Here is a 21,262-nt window from a genome sequence, read left to right as displayed (position 1 = left end):
GTCTCCCCAGCATTGAATAAGAAGACAAAGTCATGAAAAGGAGAGGTAAGCATAAACAATGATCAGTTTTGTTAGAGACTTAAAGACAAGAAGTGAATATAGTAGATTTCAGAGTCCTGCAACAAATTCAAAATATTGAATTTCTAGATTCAATTATAGAGGACGAGTAGTCCGAACGACTCATGAAATTCCATAAAAGCTTTTGCTTTCCCTTTGTTTATCCACAGGTTAATATGTCCTTATCAATGAGATTGATAGATGAACATCCATAAATAAAAAATGTGAACGATGTCAGTTAGTGGAAGCAAAGGGGCAATGAGCTGTCGAAAGGACCCCATTTATGGTTGAACCATTTATGGTTGAAGTCTAAGTTCATTATGAGATATATATCACTTCGCTATGCTAGAAGACTGAGCAGCTTCAGTTTATTACCAACCTTGAGTTCAACAACTATTGGGTAAAGCCTAAATCTGACTTCGAACCTTTTATCGGAACTGGTGACAGATCTCTATATCTGGTGCAACTAGAATAAAACCTACTTATTTGGAAGAAAGCCTATCAACAAGGAAGAACCTACTATTTGGAATCAGACTCTTAACCTCTGATTTATGAGAACAAGGGGCTTCCTTATTCTCAATGAAAGAGGAAGTTTCTGACCTGGGAAGGTGGAATAGAATTTGATATGGCGGGCACTAAAGAGTGAGTTGTAGAGAGACCATGAGTTAGCGGGAACTCAGTAATTGAGTGATGATTCTTTGTAAACTGAAACCTACTTAAAGGAGAAAGTGATAGGGCCTTATCAATTGAATCTCTTGGTCACCTATTCAATTTATATCTCAATATCAACCTACTTCTCCCAATTTTTGAGATTTTGATGACTTTTTTTCTCAAATTCTTTGAGCCTCAGCCTTTACTTGAGATTGAACTGCTAGAAATCTCCCTCTCCTTCCATCTCACCGATCGAGTCGCGCCTTCTTCTTTTCCTTCCACTCAAATTCATTATGGGCCTAATGCCCTTTGCCTCCACAACCCACTACGCAGTGAAAGACGAATGAAGGAGAATTGCGACTGGCACTGCCTCTCAATGACAACCCATTTATTTAATGCCCGCAACCATCCCCCTATTCAGGGTGGATAGAAAGCCTATCAACCAAAAAGATTGAGTTTGGAGTCCGACATAATATTCAAGGTGACTTCCAAGGTCAGGGCTGGCCGAGCAGTTTTCAAGCCCTTCTCCACTTATAAGAGGACATTCATAAGACCTACAAGATGATTCCCACCTCTTTTCAAATAAGAAGAACTGTTGAGCTTATATTTTGTCTCGAGATTTTCTCACTCAATATTCAAATAGTAGAATGAACGAACGAAGGAACTCATATTCATTCAGCCTGGACCTTTGTTTTTGCTTCTATGTCTGAAATCTACCATATTCACTCCTTTCCTACTTTAGAGTCTTCGTGTACGAATTCTTTTCCTACTGTGATCTCACATCGAGAGCTGCTTTGGTCTTGAGAGATCTTCTAAGGATGAAATGGGTGCTACCCGAGGGGCGGACCTTTATTCTCTTTCCTAGTAAACCTTGAACCTGGAATGACTAAAACGACTATCTTCCTGAAAGATAGAAAGACCTCTCACTCATCAAGGCTCGAGAGTATAACCTGGTTTTATGCTCTTTATCAATGGATAAACAGGGAATGAATATGATGAGCCCACATTTTTCTAAAAAAACAGTACCAAATCATCCTAGGTAGGAAAAGGAGTTTTGAGGATTCCTCTCAGATCATACCAAATTAAGAGAAAGCAAGGGCGACATCCCAATCATATGGGTACTCTTACACTGATGTTCAATCTCACTAGATTCTCGCATCCTTATTTGACTAAAGGTGAAGGATTAGTCCTTTGCTTATGCTGCGACTACGACTCGAGCAGATTTAGTTTACTTTTTTGCTTTGTCTCCAACTCGTAAATGCATGAATTCTCAAAACTCCTTTCCTTACCTAGGATGAATGTGCAAATACGGATTATTAGGAATGAAATCACCTTAAATCACTCATTATATATTCTATGAAATATGGAATCAACCTTTTACAGTCGCTGTCCCACTTCTTGATCTCGTTATTCCATACATAACCTCAGAAACCTACACATAACCTCTCTCGGCTTCTTTGAAAGAGTGACTTCCCCCTGTTTAAAATGATAATAGAAAGAATGAAAGATCGAATGAAAGATAATAGCATTCCCCCTATTCTGACCCATAGCTCGTCGGTAAATGAACCGATGAAGAGAGAAGCAAAGGAGTTTTTTGGGGCATCTTTCAGCCAGTTCATTGAGTTGAGAGTTAGGGCTTGAGATGTCATATTTTATTGATCCTCATCTCAATTGAGTTCGTATGGGATCTGAATATATGATTCATTTTTGTTCATTCATACATAATATAAGCTAATAACTTTCCTTCTAAGAGCAGAGTGGAAGGGATTAAGCTAGGGGCAAGCACTTAACAGTCTCTCCCTAAAGAAAAATGGAAACTGCCTCAATGAACATGAACAAGGGCTAGAATGAGGGATGACATTAATGGTCTTTATTCCCTTGATGACTATGAGAAAACAGAGACTTTATGTGGGGTTTAAAGTATTCGGTAGGTTACTTAAAGGACTCAATATGGTCAGTCTAGCCGGATACAATGACCTTTGACCACAACAATAGAAAAAAAGAAACTAGTTCAATAATTACTACTTGTCGTGCTTAAACAGAAGTAGTCAATAGCGACCGCTGAAAGATCTAAAGAAGGTCGAGCAACTATGCCTTTCAAGTCTCCCTTCCTTTCTTCTCGTTCACTTATCCTTCCACACCTGGAACTTGTCCCTCATGCCTTTTTTAAGGTAGTTTAGGCTGAAAGAACTACTGATTGTAACATACTTATTCAATGATTGATACTGCAACTTCTAAAGGAGCAAATGATGCCTATTCCGTATATGCTCGGTCTCGGTTCTAGATCTTACTTCCTCCTTTGTGACTGGGGCTTCCTTTTCCTCTATTTGATCTCGCTATGGTGTCTCAAACTCCATCTCTTTCTACTTCCCACTATCACATTCCTTCCTCTGCAACGTAGAAAGAAACAGAAAAGTGGCTTCCCTCTCCTTTGATCGGTGCCTCGTCCATCTCCTTCGTCATCCAATGCTGATGGGGAGTTTGTACGTGCTATTTCATCCTTATCGTCGAAGCTATTTAACTTATGAAGCATAATAAATAGTTAGAATATTAGCTTTTCAAGTAACTCCAACGACAACGGGAACGACACCTTCAAGAGGGGGTTCGATTTTGGCGATTCCTTTCTACCCTTTCTCTTAAACTTTTAGGCTCATAAAGATGAGAGAAGTGTCCTCACTAGGAATCTTTGATCATTTATGAGATTATTGAATGAACAAGATTCAAAATAATAGCTAGCTATTCTCCCTTAATGACTTCCTTAGATACCTCTCATCTCGCATCTGACAACCTTACAACTCTTTCGAGTGTCTGAGAACCTGGTTGTATTCGTGCCTACTTCTGATTCAATGGATAAACGAGGAATTAGTGAGTGCGCCTCTTTATTTTCTTATTCCTCTATCTAATAGTACCGAAGCGTCATCCCCTTTTCATGCTAAAGAGAATACTCAATCCGATTCATGCAACGAGGCGAGCTTACTTTGTTGACTAGGTCCCTTGCTTCCTTCCTTGGAAGGCACAAGCATACGGTTTTCCTACGGGCTCCTTATTCTTCATTCTTCACTTTTATTGCCCATACTCTATTGAGATATGAATACCCCTACCAGATCCATATTCATGCTACCCTTGATTCCTCCTTCGCCTACAGGGTTAGTGAGCTTCCTTCTACTCTATATTCCCAAATTCCAATCAAAGACTTTGATTTGCTCCTTGGGACCCCACTTCCACTTTCAAGAAAAAGAGAAGACTGCCATTGGGGCATTAAGCCGTAGTACACTTTCTTAGAAGTCTAGGATGATTCATAGCTCTACTCTTCCTCTTTCTTCTTTATAATAGTCAAGAAGCAAAGACGGGCATACAGATGATCCAACTAAAGAGATCTTCCCTAGCCTTCTTTCTCTTCCGAAAGACTAACTGAAAGGACTGCCCCAATCAGAACGTAGAAGGAGGACTTCCGTTGACTTTTTCTTCCAATACAACTGACTGAAACTTGTTGCAGTCTATCGGTATCCTAGGCTTTCTAATTGCTGTAGAGCGGTTTGAAGTTCAAGTTAGATAGGCTTTCTTTTACTAAACCTAATACGCCTTCTACACGATAACAATTAGTGGAATAAATCAGTCCGACTATCGATGGTCGTGGGCTTTTCCTTGTCAACTCCTACGATACCTTGTTCATTTATTTCTTTTTTTCATGCGAGAAGAGAGTGCATACTAGTCTTTAACCTTCTCCCCTTAAAAGATATTATGTCCTTATTGATCATTCTGGCACCAACATAGATCAATTTGATTCCAATCCTATATTGATAGATAGGGCCCCACAGAGAGGTCCTTAAGGATATTGTGGGAAGAGCGGAGGCTCCCTCTTTTTCTTCTCGCTTCCTCTTCTGGGCCTAACCCTTGGACCACCTATCCAGATTACCATTTCAGCTGAGACAGCAGATCCAGAAACCAAGGTTTGTCTCATGAGGCCTTCCTTTCACAAAGAAGATAATAGATGAGAATATCACTATGTGGGAGAATGAAGATCTCTTTTATACTTTAGATCTCAGTCTCCATCTCTTTCTCTCCTACTCTTGATATTGATAATAATCTTTGTCAACTCCTTCTCAAATTCTTTGACCTTTGTTCATTGAGGTGACGGTCGCACGTGCGATAGTACATTATTGAAGTTGATATAAGAAAGACCTAATTTAGTCAAAATAAGATTTCATAACCCCTAAGTAGTCGACAAGAATTTCATCTTCTCTTTTCTCGATCTGGAAAGAATAAATAAGTAGAAAGCTAATCAGTCAATGAAAATAATATTTTTTCTCTTTCTCTTTATCATAAAGAACCCACGAAGTGGAGACCTATGGCAAGGCTCCGTAAGGAGTTGACAAACGGAGTGGGTTCTCTAACCTAGCGCTCCTACTTAAGTGCCTTCTATCTCCCACCTATTGATCTCCTTATGATTCATCCCCTAGTACGCTAGTCCTATGAGTGATTTTGTATGTCCCCATCTCGTGGTGGTGAGATAAACGAGCAGGGTGGAAGAAGGATTGAAAAATTGCTCTAATTGCAACTAATTAACAAAAACAACCCTAAACTGAAATAAGATAAAATTAGGGTTTTTAAGAAAAACTTATGTTCGAAGCTCCGGTTGATGCTTGAACCACTACTAGAGTTGACATACTATCCTCTGGACTCAGAACCAGGTTGTGGGACCCGTTGGATGAAGGAAACCGGGAGAGAGAGGAAAAGATGGAAAATAAAATGTGGAAAACAAATTGGGTTTTTAGTTTAAAATCAGCAGCTCAATTTTTTTTTTCTTTTGAAAAATAACCAACCTTTTTACTTGAGGCCGTAAGAGCCCAATTTATAGAGACTTTACATGCAAGATTGCATGTGCATGCAAATACATGTGCCAACAACACATAACCCACTAACCATTAGTGGGCTTAATGTCTTTATAGTTTGCTAACACCTAGCCCACTATAGTTAGTGGGTTTATCCAACAAAATGTTGATTTTTCCACTAACTTTGGTCAAAGGGTAAAATTGTCATTTGGTCAAAGTCAAATTTTGACTTTTCAAACTAAAAAGTCAACATTTTGACGTTTTACAATTTTGTCTGTCGTGACTAAATTTGACCTTTCGAGCATGAATCCACATTTATTTTCTCAAGACTCAAATCACATTTGAATATATTGCTAGTCAAAGTTTGACTTTTCAAAAGTCAAAAGTCAACATTTTGACTTTTTACAACTTTGACAATTTCCATATTTTCCGAGCTTTTGAGTATGAATCCACATTCATATCTTTAATATTTAAATCCTATCTAAGCATAAAGCTCGATTAGTAATTTAACTCTGATGGCTATATCACATATACTTGTTGGTTTCTCTCTCCTCTTCTATTTCAAACAATTTGACTCATTCCATCATACTGTTCTAAGTTTATTCCATATGAGCTAGCAGGGGAACCTAATGGACCTATAGATCATGGGCTCCCACGATCTAAGATTAAAAGGCTAAACTCTTTTATACCGAGCTAATCAACATTCGTTAACTAACGGGTCATTCCACTAAAACCCCATAGTTGCATTCCCTTCACTATATATATATTTGTGTCCATTTGATATAACCATGATCAGTAAGTTAACCCTTCACAAGTTGTTCGTAAGCTTGGCTGGGTCAAAAAGTATCGTTTTACCCCTAAGACTACATCTTTCTCCGTAAGTCCCATTGATCCATTATTGAACAATTGGTTTTAAGGTACAACCTATAAACCGAATCCCTCTCGGAACAATGAGAGGGTGGGGCCCTATTGTTCAAGACTTGGATTCAATCCTTTAGGGAACAACCTATCTACTAACCCTAAAGCGGGTATGAGTGAATTCCATCTTGCACCCTATGTTTCTAACTATCCAACCGATCTTACCCCTGAAATGGGAGGTTTATTGAGCCAACGCTAATGAGTTACCCTCACCTATTCAGATCTAAGGATAATCTCGTGTGAACATTAGTTCACAGTTAGCTCAGGATTAAGATTAAGTTACCTAGGTAATCAATAATCGAGATAGTCAATTTTAAACAGTAAACGACATTATAACATAAAAGGTGACTATTTCATGGTTCTGTTTTATGTAAACCTAGGATGTCCCTACTTTCATGTCTCTACATGAACGATTCAGGATTACATCGTTTATATTAACTACAAAGCGGGCCACATCCATAGTATCTCTGAATAAGGCACCCAACCTTTATTTATATACTATAGACTATTTAGGCTATTTACTCGAACTCAATTCATATTTATGTCTCTACATAAAGTTCAAGTCTACTCAAAATAGCCTTGGGATCTTATTTATTGGATTTAAGATTATAGTATTCAATTTTTCAATAACGACTTTATTGAATAGAATATGATTACAAACTACGAGTTTTAGGACATAAATTCCAATAGGTGGGTCTAGGCTCCTAAGCTGGAATTCTTTATCACTATCTTGGAGATTCTTAATCTCTATTTGATTAAGAACTCACGGATGGGATTAGTCTTTCGTTTCCTTTACGAAGTTAGGCACAATGAAATACCATACCGCTTCAATGAACAAGGACCCATTAACCGCTCCTTCCTTTTTAGTATAAGAGAAAACATAGACTCTGACTCTTCAAGGACAATGTCAACAGCAATGATGGGGACGAAAACTTAATCAACTGACCACTTAGTGGGTCGATGAAAGGACCTAGCCGTTCTGCCTTCTTGTAGCAGGATACTAATCACTCTGTGGGCCATCCCACCTGATTCACGAAAGAAAAACCTATTTCTTAATCGAAAGAAGCACCTAGAATTAAGCATTTCTAAAACCGATGTGACAAGGGCGTCAACACGAAGAACGGGGATGCCATGCAACTGATCTTTTACTTCTTTCTTTCACTTCCCTGCCAATCGAAGGGATCCTCGTTCATTCTCTAAGGCAGTTCTTGAGTTGAATTCTATGCCTCTATCTCTTGATCAAAAACTTTTGATGGGTCAAAACGTCTCCTAAAATAAAGCTCCAGATGAGTTGAACTCTTGTTGGATAGGCAAACCTTTCAAACCTACTCGTCATATTCAAGCCTACAGTAAAAGGAAAGGCATCAAAATTCAATTCCTTCCCCTCCTCCGGACTAACGACTTTCTTTGACCTCTTATTATGGGACCTTTGAATTCCATCACCTTAATGAACAAGGGCTTAGGGACCTCTTGATTCCACTTTCTTTCTTGGACCACTTTTTAACGAGTAAGCAAGCTACCGATATTCGGAAAGATCAAATATAAATTCATAGTACTTCATCCTACTCAAGTGAAAGAGAAAAGTTATGAAATATGAGAAGAATGCAAGAAAAACTCTTAGGGAAAGGATTGAATGACTCCGCCTTAAATGAATAAGGAAAGAAAGACCTTACTTTGAAGCAGATAGCTGCTTTACTAAAGAGCATATAAGACCTATAACTTTCTTCCCTTTATCTCTTTCTTTTAAGTTATCGCTGGACTTGAAGGTAGCCATCAAACAAAAAATGAGAATAGTACAAACCAAATAGTTCTGAAAGACCTTCATCCTTATAAGACCTCTCCCTCATACGAGATCTTCCCCCTTTCTTGCTTTTTCTTTGAATCTAGATTGGAAAGCATATGAGATCCTATTAAGGTGGAGCAACTCCTTCGACGGATTCTGCTCCTAAGAATGCTACAGAGTCAGATGCCTTCCTCTTACTCGACTCAGGATTAGTTCTCTTGCTTTGTCCAACTCTGCTGGCTGCTTTTCAACTCTTCCCCTGCACCCCTTATCGGGAAGTCTTTCTCGTTCAGTTACATTAGTCTTCTCGACTTTCAAGAAACCCAAAATAAGTATGAAAGTTGTGGGTATAAGGGGTAGGCTATTTAGGCTACCTCTTCTTCAACAATGACGACTTTAATAACAACTCTAGATGTGCAGAGCTCTAAAGGCTAAACCATTTGAAAGGGAATTTCAAGCAAAGCTTTTTTCCAATATGTCGATAACAAGAGGCAAGATGGAAGGAAAGAGAGTTGTAGAAGTTGAGATTAGAAGCCCACATAGCGATTCAAAGAATTTGAGAAGGCTCGACCCACGTAGCGAGAAAGGAGGAGAGCTTTAGAAATGATTGAGATCTTATTATATCAGAAGCATAAGAAAGCCTTCTAAAGAACCTACGACAAGGATAGGCTTTCCATTTATGGAAGTTGAATGTTTTTGGATAGGATTGAAACTTTTTAGTAGATTTATTTGGAAGAAGATGATAAAGTCAGAAACCTACTATTTTGAATCTCAAAAGGTAGAAGGAGATTCTTCTTTTTCTTTAGAAAAAAGGAGCTTATTCTTTTCTAAGATCTAGCTGATTATTGCGGACTCCATATCTACAATATCAGAGAAGGTTTTGATTCCATTCCTTTGTTGACAAAGTCCCTTTAATTGAATCAAGCCTTGACTCACTTTAGCAGGAAAACGAGATTTCTTCCATTTTGCCTATATTATAATATTGGGATCGAAAAGAAAGAAAGGGTTGCTTGCTTCTAAGGAGAGTTTTGAAGAGAAAGCCTAGGCTGAATCTCATGAATAAGAGGAATGAATAGGAAGCTCGCCTAAATTGAGTGGGGTCCCCCAGGAACCTTTGCTGTAGCTAGTTTGATCTCTCTTGAAGAAGAAAGAGGAACTAGAACTCCTACTCAAGATCTCGAAGAAAGAGGAAGAAAGGTTCCAACGATTGATAGTAGTAGCTGGATACTTCTTAGGGATAGTAGGATATAAGTTTCTTGATCGAGTTATAGAGGAATAGGAGCTGGATACTGCATATGAGTTACAAAAGACTTTAGAGGAAAGGGTCGAAAGACAGAGAGTCAGACCAATCGTGAGAAGGTCTCGGCTCTAAAGATAGGGATGAGGAAACAGGCTCAACAAAGGTCAATGAACAAGAAATGAGATAGGCTTTCGTACTTATTTTAGGTTAAGGCCCCGCATCAGTTTGAGTTCCATCTTTTCTTTAGTGGATCAAAGAGGTTCGACCGCTAAGTAGGAATATATAAGATGAAAGAAGCGGCATAATCATGAAATTCTTCTTTGATCATTGATTTGTCTATACTTTTAGCTTCGCTAGGCTTTCCTTTTATTCCACGTAGTAGGTTCATTTTAGCTCCTTTTGGTTTCAATTTTCCTAGCGTTTATTTGCAAATGCTTGATTAATTAATATGAATTTCTCAAGTTCTTTGAGCCTTTTAATAATATTGATAAGGACTTTCACTTTCAACTCCTAACGAACCCTTTTGGACCTTGGAGTCAGCTTTTGGACCTTGCGTCCACAACTCTTTTATAAGAGTCAGAGGCAACATTCACTGGAGGCAATAAAAAAAGCTTAGACTCAACTGAATCCTTATACTCACTCTTTCGATCCTATTTTACCTGATCATGAAGGTGAATGCCTTTAAAAAAAGAAGAAGATATTTAGAACTTGCACTCCTTAAATTCTTTGACCCTTTCTTCCTTCCCTTTAGCTTCGCTTCTAAACTCCTATGAAGCCTTGCCTTCGACTTTCTTATTTGACTTTGGAGCATTCCTTTGCCTAGTTTTATTGATTGAATAACCTTGAAGGTCCCTTTCTCTCTTGTTCTAGAACTCACTCGGTTTTTTCTTCTCTCCTTTTGCCGCCTCAATGAACAAGGTGTTCTTGGATTTCTTGTTTGGGTTCATCATATGTTTACTATGGGCTTAGATGTTGATACTTGTGCCTACTTCATCGCTGCTACCATGATTATAACAGTTCTTATTGGAATTAAAATCTTTATTTGGATCGTTACCATGTGAGGGGGTTCGATCCAATACAAAACACCCATGTTATTTGTTGTAGGGTCCATATTTTTGTTCACAATAGGAGAACTCATTAGAATAGTCCCGACAAATTCAGGGCTAAGCATTGCTCTACATGATACCTATTTTGTGGTTGCACATTTCCATTATGTACTTTCTATAGGAGTCGTTTTTTGCTTTAATTGCAGGATTTCACTATTGGGTGGGTAAATCTTTTGTCCGATATACCCTGAAACTTTAGGTCAAATCCATTTTTGGATCACTTTTTTCAGGGTTAATCCGACCCTCTTTCCCATGCACTTCTTAGGTCTTTTGGGTATGCCACGTCGCATTCCTGATTATCTAGATGCTTACGCTGATGGAATGCCCTTAGCAGTTTTGGCTCTTATATATCCATAGTTAGGATTCATCGTTTCTTCGTGGTCGTTACAATCACTCAAATAAGTCGAAATCAGAAAAGACATGCTCCAAGTCCTTGGGCTCTTGAACAAAATTCAACCACACTGGAATGGATGGTACAAAGTCCTCCGACTTTTCATACCTCTGGAGAACTTCCAACTATCAAGGAGACAAAAAGCTATTTGAAGTAAAACAAGAAAAAGTCTGAGACTACTACTAATAACCTAACAGAACTTTTCAAAATGTGCATTCTAAAACCTACTAAAACGAAGTTCGTATGGATATAAGCAAGTCCTGCAACAAGATGAATATGGTAGAATAAACATTTCCTACAACAAGATGAATATGGTAGAAAAAACAAGTCCTTCATCTAATATTAGTGATCTCATTGATAAGGACATATGAATATTCCACTTCGGACTAGTCTCATGGTTAAGGGCTAAGTCAAAGACGGAACTAATAAATTTGAAGGTCTTTTCACAATCATATAAAGGTCAAATAGTCAAATAAGAGTTAGACTTTAGGGAAGTACATAAATAAATAAGGTCTTACTAGCGATCTACTAACAACTAAAACTTCCCTAACCGTCTTCAACGACAACCTCCAGTGTGGACTCCACCTTAACTCGACGACCTGTTGGAATCTTCTTCTTTTTCAATGACCCATGGGGCAGAAGAATGTCCATTTTTCATGCTTTTTACCTGTCTAGAGGACTCATGAAATTCCATATTCACCTCCACACGAGTTAGAAATCCATATGAATCTGTATGGATCAAAGAATTATCTCAGAATTTGAGAGCGAAAGTCATTATCCCTTATTAAGAGCCCTTTATTTTTTGAAATAACTCGACTTAAAAGGAAAGGAGAGGTTCAAAGAATTTGAATGAAAGTGAAAGTCCTTATCCTTCAAAAGAATACAACTCAGAAATTCCATATTCACCTCTACCTCCAAACGAGTTAGAAATCCATATGAATGTGAAATGATCATAGAAAAAAGATTCACTATGGAGCTACGAGTAGCTTATCTCGAGAAGCAGGGCCGACCTCTTCTAAGAAGAATTATAGAATCAATCTTTATTGTTAGACTGGATCGCCACCAACCTTGTCTTCTAGAGGCCCATCCATAAAGACAAGGAAACTCTTTCCCTATGGGCAGCCAAGTACACCAAAAACCCTTGTTCTTAGTATGTTAGAAAAGGGCTCAAGAGAAGAAGAAGATCAAGCCTAGGGATAAAGGAAAAATGACTAAAAAGGGGCACATGCTGACTTTGACGTCTGAGTGGTCGATGAGTGAATGCAAGACAAGGTGTAGTCCAAAAATGAATCAGAATAAGGTCAAAATTAGATGAACAGGATGCACGCTCATGGGCAGAAGTGTAGGCTAGATGCTCAATACGAAAGGACCTGATATAAGAAGGCCAAGGTTTCCATTATTTTCATAGGAAAGCATATATCTTATACCTAAATCGTGGATGAAGGCCCTGGGCCAAGAGAGTCTTTCAAGTCAGACTCTAACATAGAGGAGCTGCAAGAGGAGAGGCTCACAACCAATGAGGTTGTATTTTTGCGCCTACACGATACTAGAGGAGCTCATAAGGGATTTCTGCCTTGAATACAATTCTATAAGCATATTCTTTCACTCCTTATTATTGAAAGGAGAAATCCACTTTCTGGCAATAAGGAAGAGGAGCAAAAAGGGGAAGAAAGTCTAGAGGACGGTCACCGATCAATCTCTCCATTTTTGGGTTTACTGAGTTAATGTGGTCTTATTCCGGGACATATTTTAAGGTGGTGTTCATATCAGATTCCTTAGGGGTTATTTCTTGCTTGTGTCATACTACGTGGGTCTTCTCCTTTTTCTATGTCACAGGCGGTAGTCGTAGTTCGTCTTAACCTCATTTCTTGTCTCCACTCCATGATTCAGAGGAAAAAGTTGAAGCAGTGGCTTCAGCCTTTTGTTGAGGTTCATTCTCTTGTTTCATCAAAAAAAGTGGAATGAGCTGTGGAACCTGGCTAGATAGAAAGAAGGAACTAGGAACGAGGAACAAGGAAGCAGCTTGGTAGGGTTGAGTAAACAGCCTCCTTCTAAAGTCTTCCCTTGAAATCCTGTAAACACTTGACAATAATCCAAGTTCCTTTATGCAAAGATTTCTTTCTCATAGCTTATAACTTAGAGCTTATTGATCATGACCTTACTACTTCTCTTTCCGAAAGAGATACGTTCCTTTATCTCCTTCTCATTCAACCGCGGGGTAGGGAACGAACTGATACTGCTTAATAAGATTTGCTAATTGTGAATATCCTTCGCCTGTTATCTCCTCATCTTCTTATTTATAAGGCACAACTGACTTCGACATTTCCAATTTCCCATAGAATCTTTAGGGATTTCCTAGCTACTCTCGTTTTGTTTTTTTATCTTCTTTGTCTGAAAATGGGTTTGATTTACTTCACCTATGAACATTTCTACGGATTATTCTATTATTCAGCAAAGCTCATCCTAATATCCATCGAGATTACTACCTTATCCCTGTCCTATCATCTATATAATGGGGTTCATCATTTATTTCATGATTTTGCGTTCGGAAGAGAGATCTGAACTTCAAAGCCAAATATCTTATGATCGACAACTCTCTTCTTGAAAGCTTATGCCATAGAAGATCAAGCTATTGGCCTTTTATCTGCATTTTGCTGACCAAGACACATAAAGAAGGTTAGAATATATATCTTCTGATAATAAAAATAAAGGAGAGAGAAGACTCTTGGCGGAGAGGTTATCATACAAAGCTTCTTTACCGTCTTTACAAAAAGCCCACAAAGCTAGAATTAGACTTCTAGTTTCATGAGAAGATCAATGAACAAGGCTCATAGGAGTTGAGAGGAGTTGACTTGAATACTTATATATATCCTTTTATAAGAAGAAGAAAAGAGAGAAAAGATGAAGGCAAAACCTACTATTTGGAATTAGACTGTTTAGGAGAAGTCCCATAAGAAGAATATCAAAATTCAATTCGTAGTTATTTTAGCGTTGAATGCTAAGAAAAAGCATAGTAGAAAGAACCTTCACCAAGGCATCCTTATCTTGTCTCCCATCAAGCATCAAAATGCACAAAATCCTAGGTTTTTGTGGTCCAAAGGCATAGAAAGAGTCAAAAATCTATATTCACCTTCAAGGCATGGAGCGAAGAGATTGGAAAGGTGTGAAGCAACTCAACTGAGAAGGTGAAAATAATTTGCAAAAGAGATAGAAGAAACATTCGATTTTGCAACTACAGACTAATTAAGCTACGTAGAACAAAAAACAAAAGGTCTCTATATTAAATGATCGTCTACTAAAATTCTTAAATTCTTTGAGCCTTTTAAGGATAAAGACTTTCGCTTTCTCTTTATTCAATGAGATTTGATCCTTCAAAAATTCTTTGCCCCTACTCTACCTCTCCTTGGTCGAGCTGCTTCACACCCTATCTTTTTTAATCTAGTTATTTCTAATCTAAGGGCTCTTAATAAGGGATAAGGACTTCTCTTTAAAATTCTTTTACTCTCTCCTACATAACCTTAGTCGAGTTAAATGAGCCTTGAACCTCTCCCCTATTGTTTTGAGTCGAGATATTTTATAATTCACTCATTCACTGTCGTTTCATTTTGTGCCTTCATCCTATTAGTGGAATTTATGAGTCCGTCCTCAAGACTTTTTTTTTAGTGGAAAATCGTTTCAAATTACAAGGGGTCCCCTTATCTATTGATTATGTCAAGAATCTTTATTGAATGATCGTCTAATGACTTTAGTCAAACAATATCCCTGTCTTATGGAGCCTTGTTCATTGTTTCAGTCGAGTTATTTCATAACTTTCGAACTACTCCGAAGGGGTCTGAAATCTATATTATTAAGGGATTTGACCCTCTATCTGAATTTAGCCTTTTGACTTGTTTATTCAACCATATGAAGGCTAGATTGAAAGGTGTGAAGCAACTCAGCTAAGGATGGGCTCAATATAATATGAGAGTTTAGAAGAAAATATGAGAAAACGAGTCAAGACTTCTAACTACGTGAGTGCAAATGTTCGTTCCTTCATTTTGATCTCTTGTTGCATGAATTATTCATTCCACTGATTTGATCCACAAGTTTTAGAGGAGTGAAAGTAGCTCGACTCCCACGGGAAAAAGAAAACCATGGAAGGCTAAAAAAGGGGGAGGAGCAAAGAATTTACGAATAAAGGGCTCGACTAAAAGGAGAGAATGACGTAGGCGCGAAGCGAAACTACTATGAAAGGGCCCTTTATTTTTAGAAATAACTCGACTCAAAACATAAGGAGAGGTTCAAAAAATTTGAAATTGAATTCCTTATTCTACCACTTAGAAGGAGCCCTTAAGATTAGAAATAACTTGACTCAAAATGATAAGGAGAAGTTCAAAGAATTTGAATGAAAGCGAAGTCCTTATCCCTTATTCTTAGAAGGGGCACATTAATGAAATAACTCAACTCAAAATAAAAGGTGTGAAGCAGCTCAACTAAGAAGGAGAAGATCAATTGAGAAGAATTTGAAATCGAAATTTCTTATTGTTTTAATGGGAATGATCAAAACTCATTGAATAAAGAGAATTAAAACGAAAGGATCAAAGAATTTGAGAAAGGCGATGAGTTCAATGAAACAAATTGGAGTTGAGTCCTTATCTTTATTCTTCAAAGGCTCAAAGAATGATCGAAGTCTTAATTAAGTTGTTGCTTTCCATTTGATCTCCTTATCAATTGAAAATTCTTTGCTCCTTGCCTAGGTTAATATGAATTTCTTTCGTTGCACTCCTTTGAATTTGAAGAATAAGGAAGGAGTTTCTCTTTCAAATTCTTTGATAATTCTTTGATCCTTTATGTTTTAAGTCCAGTTATTTCTAATTTGAAGGGCTCCTTCTAATCCTAATAAGGGATAATGACTTTTGCTCCCAAATTTTGAGATAATTCTTTGATCTTTTACGTTTTAAGTTGAGTTATTACTTAAAATAAAGGGCGATAAATAAAGAATAATGACTTTCGCTCTCAAATTCTTTTCAAATTCTTTGATCCTTTTGTTTTGAGTCGAGTTACTTCATAATGCACTACTTCATAGTCGTTTCGCTTTGCACCTTCGGACGGACCTTTGTTTATTTTGAATCAATGAACAAAGGCTAAAGAATAAAAATCCATATTCCACTTCGAACCTTTAAAAGATGGAACTCAAACTTCACTAGGACTTCTCCTTCCTTGGACTGATTTATGGAATTGAGTTGTTGGATAGACTTTCCCTTTATGGAACTGAAACTTTCCAAATTTCTCTCTGATGTTTGAGAACTTCAACTTCTAAACCTACAAAATCAAGCCTATCCTTTCATCCGCTTGAAATGAATGTATAGGGATTTCCTTATTAGTTTCAAGGTTAGAAGCAACTTTACCGAGTTGTAGAGGTTCAGGGGAAAGCTTTATTTGGAATTTGACCTCTCCTTATACGCAGGGTCATGGACTCCTTTCTCATTTAGGATCCCCTTTTGACATTCAATTCTTTCTTTTTCTTACATGGAATCACAACCATTACACATTCATTCTTGGTTTGGCTACTAGTTTAGCGATCCCTCCTCTCTTAGCTACCCTCTCCACCCCAATCCACTCAAACAACAATTAAAACTACAATAAAAAAATCAGACTCGTTAGTTTATTATATTCTTTTTTGTTCTAGTTTTGTTGATTGGTCGTCGGTGCATTTGGCCTATTGAAGACCGTAACGTAAGTAACTCAATGCTCTACACAGGGGAAATCAAAGTAGAATTTGTTCGAATCCTCCCACATCCCACATGTTCAATCTTTTTTTTTTGTGGTTTCCTCAAAGATCTTTCTAATTCATGCTACTTTCATTTTGCTCATTCATGGAGTTGTATTTCGTACCTCTAAGAAAGATTCTTATCCACCGTTAGTTAGTAATGTGGGTTAGCTTGGATTTCTTAGTGTTGTGCACCTAGGAGGGCAGTGATTTGGGATGCAGAAGAGCTATAGTTGCCCAACTCCCTAACCTAATGTGGGAATGGGTTTGGGTTGTAGGGAACCATAGCATGGGAGGACGCCTAATCCTTTTTTAAGGATAGCATACTAACGCAGTGGAAAAAAGATCAGATTTTTACCCTAATTGCAACTAAACTTAATTTAGTGATTACATGCATACTAAACACATCCCTAATTACATTAAATTAGGGTTAAAAGAAATACTCACCTTTGTAGCAGCCCGAAGCTCCAAATCTTCTCTCAAACTCAAACCGAACCACCACTAGAATTGACCCGCTATTCTCCGGACTTGGAACTGGGTTATGGCACCCGTTCAAAATAGAAAATTTGAGAAAGAGATTAAATTTGGAGGTAGCTTTTGGTGTGAGATTTGGGAGAATAGGTTTGTTTGTAATTCAAAATTAAAAAATTTGCAAAAATCTTTTTCCAAGTTGAAAAATGCCCCTTAAATAGACTAATTACATGCAAAATTACATGTAATTAGTTTATTAAGTCTCAACACCTAGCATTCTACTAACATTTATTGAAATTAATCACCATTCTATTATCTCTTAGTTGGCTTGGTGTCATCACCATAAGCTTCCACATAGCCCACTAAGAGTTAGTGGGATTATCCAACAAAATGTTGGATTTTCCCACTAACTTGAGTCAAGGGGCAAAATGGTCATTTGACCATTTTAGTCAAAGTCAAACTTTGACTTTTGAAGTCAAAAGTCAATATTTTGACTTTTACCATTTTATCTATCTTGACTAATTTCGTCCTCCCGAGCATAAATCTGCATTAATTTTTCTAAAATTCAAATCACATTTGAATATAAAGCCGGTCAAAGTTTGACTTTTCAAGGTCAAAGTTTGACTTTTCAAAGTCAAAAGTCAACATTTTGACTTTTCACAACTTTGACAATTTCCATCAATTTCGAGGTTCTGAATATGAATCCATATTCATGTAAATCACATTTAAACACAAAGCCCTATAACCGACGACTATATCACATATATTCGTCGATTTCTCTCTCTACCTAATCCGAACTATTCGAATTATTCCAACATATTGTTCTAAGTTAATGAACCCTTTTAGATCGTGGGCTCCAACGATCCAAGATTAACTGACTAAACCCTTTTAGACCAAGCTAATCAACATTCGTTAACTAACTGGTTATTCCACTAAAGTCCCGTAGTTGCACACTGCTCACTATAGATATATTTGTGTCCATTTGATATAACCATGATCAGTAAGTTAATTCTCCACAGGTTGTTTGTAACCTCAGCTAGGTCAAAATACTGTTTTACCCCCAAGACTACATCTTGTTCCTTAAGTTCTACTAATCCACTATTGGACATTTGGTTTAAGGTCCAACCTATAAACCAAGTCCCTCTCGGACCAATGAGAGGGTGGTATCCCTTGTTCAAGATTTGGATTCAATCCTTAAGAGAACAACCTATCTACTATCCCTAAAGCAGGTATGAGTGAATTACGTATTGCACCCTATGTCTATAGCCATCCATCTGGTCTTACCCCTGAAATGAGAGGCTTATTGGGTCAACGCCGTTGAGCTGCCCTTACCTATGCAGATTTAAGGATAATACCATTTGAACAGAAGTTCATAGTTAGCTCAGGATTAAGATTAGTTACCAAGGTCATCATAATCGAAATAATCAGTTTATATAGTCAACGGTGTTATAACTTGAAAGTGATTATTCCATGGTTCCAGTCTTATGCAAACTCTTTAGATAGGATGCATCCACTCCCATGTCTCTACATGAACGATTCAGGATCACATCGTTTAGACTAAACTACAGAGTGGGCCACATCCATAGTGTTTTCAGAATAAGGCGTCCAACCTTATTCATTCACTATAGACCGTTTGGGCTATATACTCGAACTTGATCCAAGTTTATGTCTCTACATAAAGTTCAAGTCTACATTAGATAGCCTCTAGACCTTAGTTTATTGGATTCAAGATTATAGTATTCTATTTTCACTAATATATCCTCAATAAATACTTTATTAGATAGAATATAGTTTTAACTACAAACTACGAGTTTTAGGACATAAATTCCAACACTTTTACTGCCACAAGGTTGGCTAATCGTACACAGCAGGCTCGAAGACCTTTGGTTTTAGAAAGCACATGAGTTCGAACACTATGTTGAATGTGTGACCGACTCTACACTATGTAGGTACCTGTGTAGGTGAGGCACCGGTTGGTCTTAGAAACGATGGCAACACAATTCTGCTCTTTTTGCATCAGATGTGCTGCAACCTCGGGATCACAAGGCAACACTTTTTCTTTATAGGAATCGGAGGCATAGCCCAATTCTTATCGGAGAAGGGTTAGTTTGCTCGAGTGACTAATCTTGGCATAATGTACTCCTACCTTTAGCATCGATAACTAAAGTCAAGCATACATACGACGATTTTCATGCGTGAATAGTCGGGAGGAATGAAAAGGTGGTAGATGATAATGAAAAAAGGACTCAGCGGCTGGACGGACAGAATGGATGAGCGAAAGGTGCCTTCTGATGTTGTGAGGAATATTCCGAGTCTCATCTAAGACTCAAAATGAACCTCGAGGTGCTGCCGAGGAACTGGAGGACCTTCTCGAGCACAAGATAGGTGGTTGAGATCTCGAGCTAGCCTCTTTGTTGTGGGGAATCGATGCTTCGGGCCAAATAGAGCTGACCTTCGACACCTGACTTTCTCTGCTCTACAGGTATTAGCTTAATTGCGCTTAATAGGTCGGTTTGCCTTCCATTCAGACTCCCAAAAAGTTAAAGCCTAGCTCCGTGGGCCATGCTACACTCCAACTCCAAGGTACGCTTGCTGAGTAAGATGCATTGATATTTCTTCTTCTATGGACGCACCTCCATTTTGAACAAAGGGAAGAAACAAGACTTTTTTCAGAGTGGAGGCGGGCTTTCTCTCTACAAGCCAAAGAGGCCCTAAAACAAGGTAGAATTATTAGGAAGGGGACATGAGAAATAGAACCTAGCTCGATTTGAGCTGGTCTCGTGGCCCCCGTTCCTAACCAGTTTCGAAAAGGTTCGCTCATGTTGAAGGGAGCATCCCCAAATTAGTCTGCTAGTTCACACAAATCCGAAGAGGTTATTACAGACGAGCCACCTCAACTCCTTACGGAGCCTTGTTCATTTAGGCAGTATATAATAACCTTGCTTCTGCTCGCCTCTGGCGCACCTCTCCTAACTGTTGCCCATTTATTTTGGAATCATTTTTTTGAGGAGGGACCATTTGACATATTTCTGTCAAATACTTCTATTATTAAGTACGCGGGTACCATTTCAATGTGTTTCAATTCATTCTTTAAAAAGAGGTTTGATGCTTTTGAATTCATGGTATTAATTCCATTTCCTACTCGCAGTATGCTCTTTATGATCTCGACTCATGATTCAATTTCCATGTATTTAGCTATTGAGGCTTAAAGTTTATGTTTTTATGTGATGAAAACATAGAAAAGAAGGTCAGAATTTTCCATGGAAGTCGGCTTGAAATATTTGATCTTAGGTGAAGTTTTTTCTGGTATCTTACTATTTGGGTACGATCGGACAACTACCAATATCTCAAAATCTCCTTTATGAGAAATCAATGATTTAGTAAAATGGAATCAATTCAAAGCCTATCTGTAGGACTTCCAGAGCAAGAAAAAAAGGTTCAATCAAGGCTCAAAGAATTTGAGATGCCTCCATCCAAAAGGAAAGCAAAGAAACCTATCCAAATACATTGAGGCAGAAGTTTGAGTTCCATCCTTTCCTTAGTGGATCAAATGGGTCCGTCCTTGAATCCGGCCATATTTCCACGGGGAGGTTAGACTCAGTCATGGATTTCAAATGAAAGGTCAGGTAATATATAGGATGAAAGTAGGGAAATTCAAGTATATATATACAACATCAGACATTCTATGCAGTTGTAAACCCGATATCTTTCTTTTGATTTTTTAAATATAAAAAAATAAAAGAAATTGGAAATTAAGTATATAGTTAATGATTTTTTATAAAAAGAAAAAGGAAAAAAAATAAAGGAGATAAAGGAAGAAAAATTCCATTTTTCTTTTCTTCTTCTCTTTCCCTCCACCGTCAAGTTTTCCTCATCCATTTCTTCACCATTTTCGTCAATATTTCTGCACCAAATTTCAGAGGAGATTTCAAAGGGTAGAAGGCTGAGAAAGAAAGAAGAAGAAGTTCAAAGATGTATGTTGAAGAAGACAAGGGGTTTGTTAGACAAACTTCTCTATAGTTCATTAAACACATCTCTGGTGTTCTGATCGGTTTGAGCTACAC

Source organism: Cucumis melo, chromosome 9 (genome assembly GCF_025177605.1).
Source record: "Cucumis melo cultivar AY chromosome 9, USDA_Cmelo_AY_1.0, whole genome shotgun sequence".
Lineage (NCBI taxonomy): Eukaryota > Viridiplantae > Streptophyta > Magnoliopsida > Cucurbitales > Cucurbitaceae > Cucumis > Cucumis melo.
The sequence above is the reverse complement of the archived record's forward strand: the minus strand, read 5'-3'. Positions refer to the sequence as shown.